Genomic DNA, 7,709 nt, shown 5'->3' with positions numbered 1-7,709 from the left:
CATTCATCATGATGTGATGCATCCACTAAAAGTGCCTACTGCATTTGACCGTTGGCACCTCGACTTCATTGGCGAATTGCCATTGACTGTGAAAGGAAATCGATGGTTGCTCGTTGCTGTGGATTATGCTACGAACTGGCCTGTGGCTCGTGCAGTACCTGTTGCATCTAAAGAAGCAGTAGCTGATTTTATTTACTCCGAAATCATGCTCAAATTTGGCTGTCCATCTGAAATTTTGACTGATAGAGGAAGTAACGTGAATAGTGAACTGGTCAATGCGTATCTAAAACGAGTTGGTACACACCACAAGTTGACATCAGCCTATCATCCAAGAACGAATTCCAAAGTCGAACGCTTCAATTCTGTAATCAAGGCTATGCTTCGCAAATACGTGAATGGTGCCTTACACCGTTGGGATGATTTTGTTGACAGTGCATTATGGGCTGCAAGAATAAGAGTTCACACTACCACTGGATATAGCCCATTCTTCTTAACCTATGGTAGAGAACCTAGACTTCCAGGCGATGCGTTGGTCCCATATATCGACAAGCAAACCTTTCAAGATGAACGGACTGTAGCAGACCTAACATCCAGAGAATTAGCCGATCTTGGTCAACATCGTGCTGCTGCCGAATTTCGCATGAAGGCCATGGCTGAAAAGGATAAAGCAAAGTGGGATGCGCAAATCAAACCCACTACTTTCGAAGCAGGTGATAAAGTTATGTTGACGCATGAAGGTCGTTATGGACTAGAACCCCTCTGGAAAGGACCTTACATTGTCACGGCTTGCTACCCTGAATATGGCACATACAAGTTAGAAACTTTGACTGGTGAACCCTTAAAATCGTTAGTACATGTCGATCGCCTTAAAGCTGCTCATGGCAACACACCTTCAGTTCCTTGGTATGATCCTGTAGTAGCTAGACAAGAGTGGCGAAACGTTATGACAAATATTGGTCGTGCTGCTGTTGTTCCCACATTACCACCCACTATTGTAGACAAAGAAGTTTTTGGTGAAATGGATTACCCAAACATGAAAGCTACTATTGCTGACCCTATATCTGCCCCTATTGATACGGTCGATCCCATTGATCCTACGGCTAATACAGCTGATCCTGTGGTTAATCCTATGAATGATTCTATTGATCCTAGTAATCATGGTCTTTCTTTACCCACCAACGATCTTTCTACCGACAATGCTGACATATATAAACCATCTCAAATGACTTCTGCTCCTTCCCTGTCTTCGTCCACAGAGAATATACAAGTTGGTACTTCTGATGATGTGTCTACACCTTTGACGAACCCTTCTGATCAAGAACAACTTCCTGTTGTTGACTATCCTTCTCTGACTGTTCCTTCCCCTACATACCTACCAGAAATGGATGACAAAGAAACTGAGAAGATGATCGACACTGATCATTTTGCGGATGAACAAGAACACGTTTATCCTCCTGATGACTCCTCTGAGGCTGATTACAACTTTGATGTCGACATCGACGAACTTGACAAGACTACCGCTGAATCTGCACCTACTCTGCCTACTGTCTCCTCACCCCAACCTGTTTTGCCTTCTTTACACGTTCAGAGGCGAACGTCAAGCCAGGAGGGGGGTAATGTCACCGATATTAGCACTTCCGAGCACAAGCAGCCAATTGAGGTTCAATATAATCTACCAAATATGTATAAACCTAACAAGAAAAGGTTTAAACCTCAATTGGCCAACAAGAGAAAAAAGAAGACGAAGTTGAATCTGATTCGTGCAAGGAAGTTGCCTTTGGAAAAGACCAAGCCTTTACTAGAATAGTTAAGAAACAAGAATTGTTTAGCGTAAAGCACATAATTGCTCCTTCCTTTATTTGATTTAGAATAGATATTTTAGCGTAATACACAAAACATATAAATACTGTGTTGTTGATAAATGTAAGTTCTTCATCTTAAGACTTACTTTATCAAAACACAGGTAATATAAAAATATAAAAAAAAAATAATAAAATATCTTAAGACTTACTTTATCAAAACACAGACGTCACTGCCTTCTAGAATATTTTCCCAAGTAATATCATTGGCTAAGAAAATATTCTATCGTCACCTGACCTGTACTATTGAACACAAACCTTAAAAAAATATCAATTTGACAAACACAGGACGGTTCCATAGTGTAATGGTTATCATATCGGTCTTTGAATCCGGTGATCCGAGTTCGATTCTCGGTGGGACCTTAACTTCTTTTATTTATTCATTGTCATCCAATCCCATTCATTGTTATGGTATGATGTTTGTTTTTTATCAGTGTTAGTGTCAAAACTTTAGATTTGGACCTTTTAAAGAAATTTGCCGAACCAAATAAATTAATTTCCGGACGATTTAGACATTAGAAATATTATTTTCAGACCAAGTAAATACAGTATTTTCGGAAAGTATTCGTGCACTAATAATTTTTCGTTTCGTGCAATAAAAATAAATAAATCGTGCGAACTTGGAAAACAATTTCGAGCAAAAAAATTAAAGTCAATGGTGCAAAAGTAGAAAAAAACTGGGTCAAAAAATTTATGCAAGGTGCACGAAAATAATATGTTTATTAGGCTGGCTTTCTGTTCAAACAATCATCAAACATAGACATAGAATGTCTACAGAACCCCTTCAAGTCGCTCAAAAGGACTTTGTTACAGGCGTCTGTTATTCTGGAGGTGAGTGTTTCCTCTTTCAGAAGTTTCTCTCTTTTGACCTTGCTCTTGCAAACAGCCCAAAATTCTTCAATAGGGTTAAGGGTTGGTGAATATGGAGGAAGGTAGACGCAGTCATATCCTCTGCTTTCTATATACTTTCTTATGTCTTGGTGCGTATGGATAGGCGCATTATCCATGGCTATATAGCTATCCTTGAAGATCTCGTGACGATCCAAAATATCCAAGGTACTAGCAATAAAGTTAAAGTAATGGCCAGTCACTGTTCCTCCTTTGCCCTTGTTTGCGACAGTCGAGTTTTTTCCTGTCAACTTTCTTTTCTTTGCGGACACCGCTACCTTGGGCTGTGTGATATTTTGATAATAGAGCTATATAATAAGATGATATAAAGACAAAGGTAGATACTTTGAGACTGTTCTATACAATTTTATTCTTGTTCTTTTTGACTATAAATTATTCTAGCATATTTATACATGAAGAGATGTCGGAGTAAGTAGTAGTAGAGTTCATGCAAATGACTGAGTCTCTATTATCATAGACTACTTTAAATTAATTAAATAATATAAATTATGGATTTCGGTTATACGTCTTGATCTATTAAAAGATGCATTGTCTTATTCAGTACAAGAGGTTCTTTTATGTCTATTTCTGATGTAAATTGATTATGATATATTTTAGTATGTAAATGAAGACTTATTAATGTCAGATCATCACACCAGATCACATCTATGGCAGTTGCAATGGATCTATAGTCACTGACATTCACTCATTCTACTAGAAGTACTACATCATTCTCATAGTCAGGGATTATTAACCTAGTGACTCTGTTATTATCAATGGCCCTCATAAAGTGACAGTTGGAGCTGACAAATACATTAGCATTGGCATTTAACAAATATGTAATAGTTTATTCAAGTTCAGGTTAGATCATGTACTATTGGCTGAGCTGCCAACTTCCTCTAAAGGCTTTTCTCTTGATTGCTCTTAATCTGACAAACCAATCCGTAGTCAAGAAGCCAACCCCAAAACAATATTTTGACCGAGAAGAAAAAGTATAAATACCTCGACATTTTATAGCAATTGAAAGATAACATTTCTTGGAGAAATAAAAAACCTATACAAGTTCTAACGGACTTTCTCTGTGTTCTTACCTTTTCTCTTATTGAATACCTACTCTCTCTTCATCTCACAACAAATAGCTTCAATCAGACACTCCTTATGAGCATCATTGAGGACTGCAGGTCTTCCAAGCTTCCGCTTACCATCTACAGTCCTTTCCATAGCGACCTCACTGTCCTTTTCCAAGCTCGTGTCATGAATCCTTGCCCATAGTTAAGACCTTTGGTATTATTGTTCTTTCCCAGCTCAATGTCCTCGTTCTCCCTTATCCATTCTCTGTTTCATGTTATCGGCGCCTTAGTATTATCTTATATTCTGTGTTCTGTTACTTCCTGCTGTGTTCCGTATCTTGTGTTCTGTATTCCCTTGTGTTTGTATTCCCTTGTGTTTGTATTCCCTTGTGTCCTGTATTCCCTTGTGTCCTGTATTCCCTTGTGTCCTGTATTCCCTCATGTTCTGTATTCCCTTGTGTTCTGTATTCCTTCATGTTCTGTATTCCCTCGTGCTCGGCTTTATCGTATGATTTCGGTCTTCCTGTTGTTCCACCGGTTACTTTAACTTTAGTATAAATACTGTAATAATTTGTATCTCGTTCCTTCTTCCTTTGTCAGATATTTTGTTTATCTTTTCTTGCAAAAATAAATTATCATTCTTTTGGATCAATTTCTGTAAGTATCATTTGGGGCTCCGTTCGTGACAGCTCGCCTCTCCTTGCTTGAACCGCGTTTGTGCTGTCGTTGGCGGTATACCAAGCTATTTAGCAGCACCTCGGACACTCATATTTGTTGCGAACATATAGAATCTATATGCATATGATGATCTGACATTAAATAAGTCTTCATTTACATACTAAAATATATCATAATCAATTTACATCAGAAATAGACATAAAAGAACCTCTTGTACTGAATAAGACAATGCATCTTTTAATAGATCAAGACGTATAACCGAAATCCATAATTTATATTATTTAATTAATTTAAAGTAGTCTATGATAATAGAGACTCAGTCATTTGCATGAACTCTACTACTACTTACTCCGACATCTCTTCATGTATAAATATGCTAGAATAATTTATAGTCAAAAAGAACAAGAATAAAATTGTATAGAACAGTCTCAAAGTATCTACCTTTGTCTTTATATCATCTTATTATATAGCTCTATTATCAAAATATCACACAGCCCAAGGTAGCGGTGTCCGCAAAGAAAAGAAAGTTGACAGGAAAAAACTCGACTGTCGCAAACAAGGGCAAAGGAGGAACAGTGACTGGCCATTACTTTAACTTTATTGCTAGTACCTTGGATATTTTGGATCGTCACGAGATCTTCAAGGATAGCTATATAGCCATGGATAATGCGCCTATCCATACGCACCAAGACATAAGAAAGTATATAGAAAGCAGAGGATATGACTGCGTCTACCTTCCTCCATATTCACCAACCCTTAACCCTATTGAAGAATTTTGGGCTGTTTGCAAGAGCAAGGTCAAAAGAGAGAAACTTCTGAAAGAGGAAACACTCACCTCCAGAATAACAGACGCCTGTAACAAAGTCCTTTTGAGCGACTTGAAGGGGTTCTGTAGACATTCTATGTCTATGTTTGATGATTGTTTGAACAGAAAGCCAGCCTAATAAACATATTATTTTCGTGCACCTTGCATAAATTTTTTGACCCAGTTTTTTTCTACTTTTGCACCATTGACTTTAATTTTTTTGCTCGAAATTGTTTTCCAAGTTCGCACGATTTATTTATTTTTATTGCACGAAACGAAAAATTATTAGTGCACGAATACTTTCCGAAAATACTGTATTTACTTGGTCTGAAAATAATATTTCTAATGTCTAAATCGTCCGGAAATTAATTTATTTGGTTCGGCAAATTTCTTTAAAAGGTCCAAATCTAAAGTTTTGACACTAACACTGATAAAAAACAAACATCATACCATAACAATGAATGGGATTGGATGACAATGAATAAATAAAAGAAGTTAAGGTCCCACCGAGAATCGAACTCGGATCACCGGATTCAAAGACCGATATGATAACCATTACACTATGGAACCGTCCTGTGTTTGTCATGTATGCATAAATGTTTGGGTTCGCTTTTTCGTTTTCTTTCGCGGTTTTTCTGGTGACTCTATTATGTTAACAAATCTTCAAATTAAAATGGTACATGTCTCTGATGTTCCTTAAAGTACATACAAAGTTTGGTGTGATTTGGTCTAGGTCTGATTGTACAATGGTGTTCCAAAGGTTTCAGCCAATGGTTCTGTCTTCTGTCAGACCCAATCAGATTCGAGTCAAAACCACTGATCGGTGTGTCAATTTTTGGTCTGGATCTCAATTGTTGTACTTTTTTTAGTTCCTTATTTGTCCTACTTCTTCCGTATTTTGTTTCATGATATTTTGCTGTGATTTAATTGTGTATTTTATTTTATTTTATTTTGTTTATTGTATTTGACAGTTCATCTCAGTTTGAATCTGTTGAATTTTATAATTTATTTGTATTAATTGTTCTCCTGTTTGACATTTCAAACGTAATTGCTTTTGGGCAAGTTTGATCTGTTCTAGATTAATGACAAGCAATTGTCTTTGTAGAAATTTATTCTAAAGAAAATATAAAAGCTTAAAGAACTTTAGAAGGAATAAAAAATATCAAGAAATTAATCTTTAATAATCGAAACTTTTTTTTTTTATAAATTTTCTTTTACATATATCTTCATTGTCTTTTGAAGGAACTGTGCCTAAGGTTATAATCTCTCTATTTGTGTCTATCTCTCTATAATTACAATAGTCTTTACAGTCTTCTGTTGTTAATTATTGGTTTATCTCTTTTATTTGTTGGTCTCGTCGTTCAAGGTAAACACAAAGGGAAAGAGAGGGTTGTCAGTTTTGATAAGTCAATAACAAAATATCAAAATTTAATTATTTATGTTTTAAGCCACGTGAAATGCTTTTGATTTGCTCACTTAAACTTATTCTACATAAGCAAGGCTCTATTATGTTAGCAAGGATAAATGAAGCACCGAATGAAAATCCAGACAATCACCAAGATGAAAGATGCAGCATAAAGCAAATTGTTGTGAGATGAAGAGAGAATAGATGTAAAATAAGAGAAAAGGTAAGAACACAGAGAAAGTCCGTTAGAACTTGTATAGGTTTTTTATTTCTCCAAGAAATGTTGATTTTCAATTGTTATAAAATGTCGAGGTATTTATACTTGTTGTGAACATATATAATCTATATTCATATTACAAGTATATATCAGACTTTACTATCACAAAACAGATATTCATGGCTAGTTGACCAGAATACAGATACAATAGTTGTAATAAATCTTATACTCGCTTCATCTATTCATCTTGAAGAGATTTGATTCTAGTCCAATAATAAATTAAGAGACAACTTAGATCGGTGGTAACCGACTCAGTGATTCTTGTTATTCAGACCTTATCATGATGGATAAACTATTGAGATCAACAATGCTTGATCCAATTTGGCGTGGCAATGAAAAAGACAAGAAATAATTTCTTACATTGTGCTATCTCAGATCAAATCCTATCCGATTGGCTGAAGCAAGTATATTTCTAAGACATGTCCATTGACAGTCTATTTCTGATCCATATAAACTAAAGTAGTTCCATTTCGATTTCTTCAATAAGAAGGTTAGTTTATCCGACCTTAAAGATATAAATACCTAAAGAATAAATATTTAAAAAACAGCATGATAGTTTTGGGATAATAAAGCTCTAATCGACTTTGTTTTTTATTTTTTCTCTTACAACATCACAGCACAAGCCATTGCTAACAATCGTGGTTCTGACAAAAAAACATTAAATACTACATCTACTGGCGTGCATATGATAATCAAGCGAAGTATAAAACTCGGGAACCCATTGATT

The 7,709-nt window shown here is 35.8% G+C and overlaps 2 non-coding genes across 2 annotated transcripts; one reads left to right on the top strand and one right to left on the bottom strand.

The window, feature by feature from the left end:
* The first annotated feature begins 2,150 nt into the window (after positions 1–2,150).
* B0P05DRAFT_t129 lies at positions 2,151–2,222 on the top strand. The gene has a single exon. It is a non-coding gene; the product is annotated as a tRNA-Gln (tRNA).
* Positions 2,223–5,798: 3,576 nt separating this feature from the next.
* B0P05DRAFT_t128 lies at positions 5,799–5,870 on the bottom strand. The gene has a single exon. It is a non-coding gene; the product is annotated as a tRNA-Gln (tRNA).
* Positions 5,871–7,709: the final 1,839 nt, after the last annotated feature.

This window comes from Gilbertella persicaria (genome assembly GCF_025201335.1).
Source record: "Gilbertella persicaria strain CBS 190.32 chromosome Unknown B0P05scaffold_92, whole genome shotgun sequence".
NCBI classification, from domain to species: domain Eukaryota; kingdom Fungi; phylum Mucoromycota; class Mucoromycetes; order Mucorales; family Choanephoraceae; genus Gilbertella; species Gilbertella persicaria.
The sequence above is the reverse complement of the archived record's forward strand: the minus strand, read 5'-3'. Positions and strand labels throughout refer to the sequence as shown.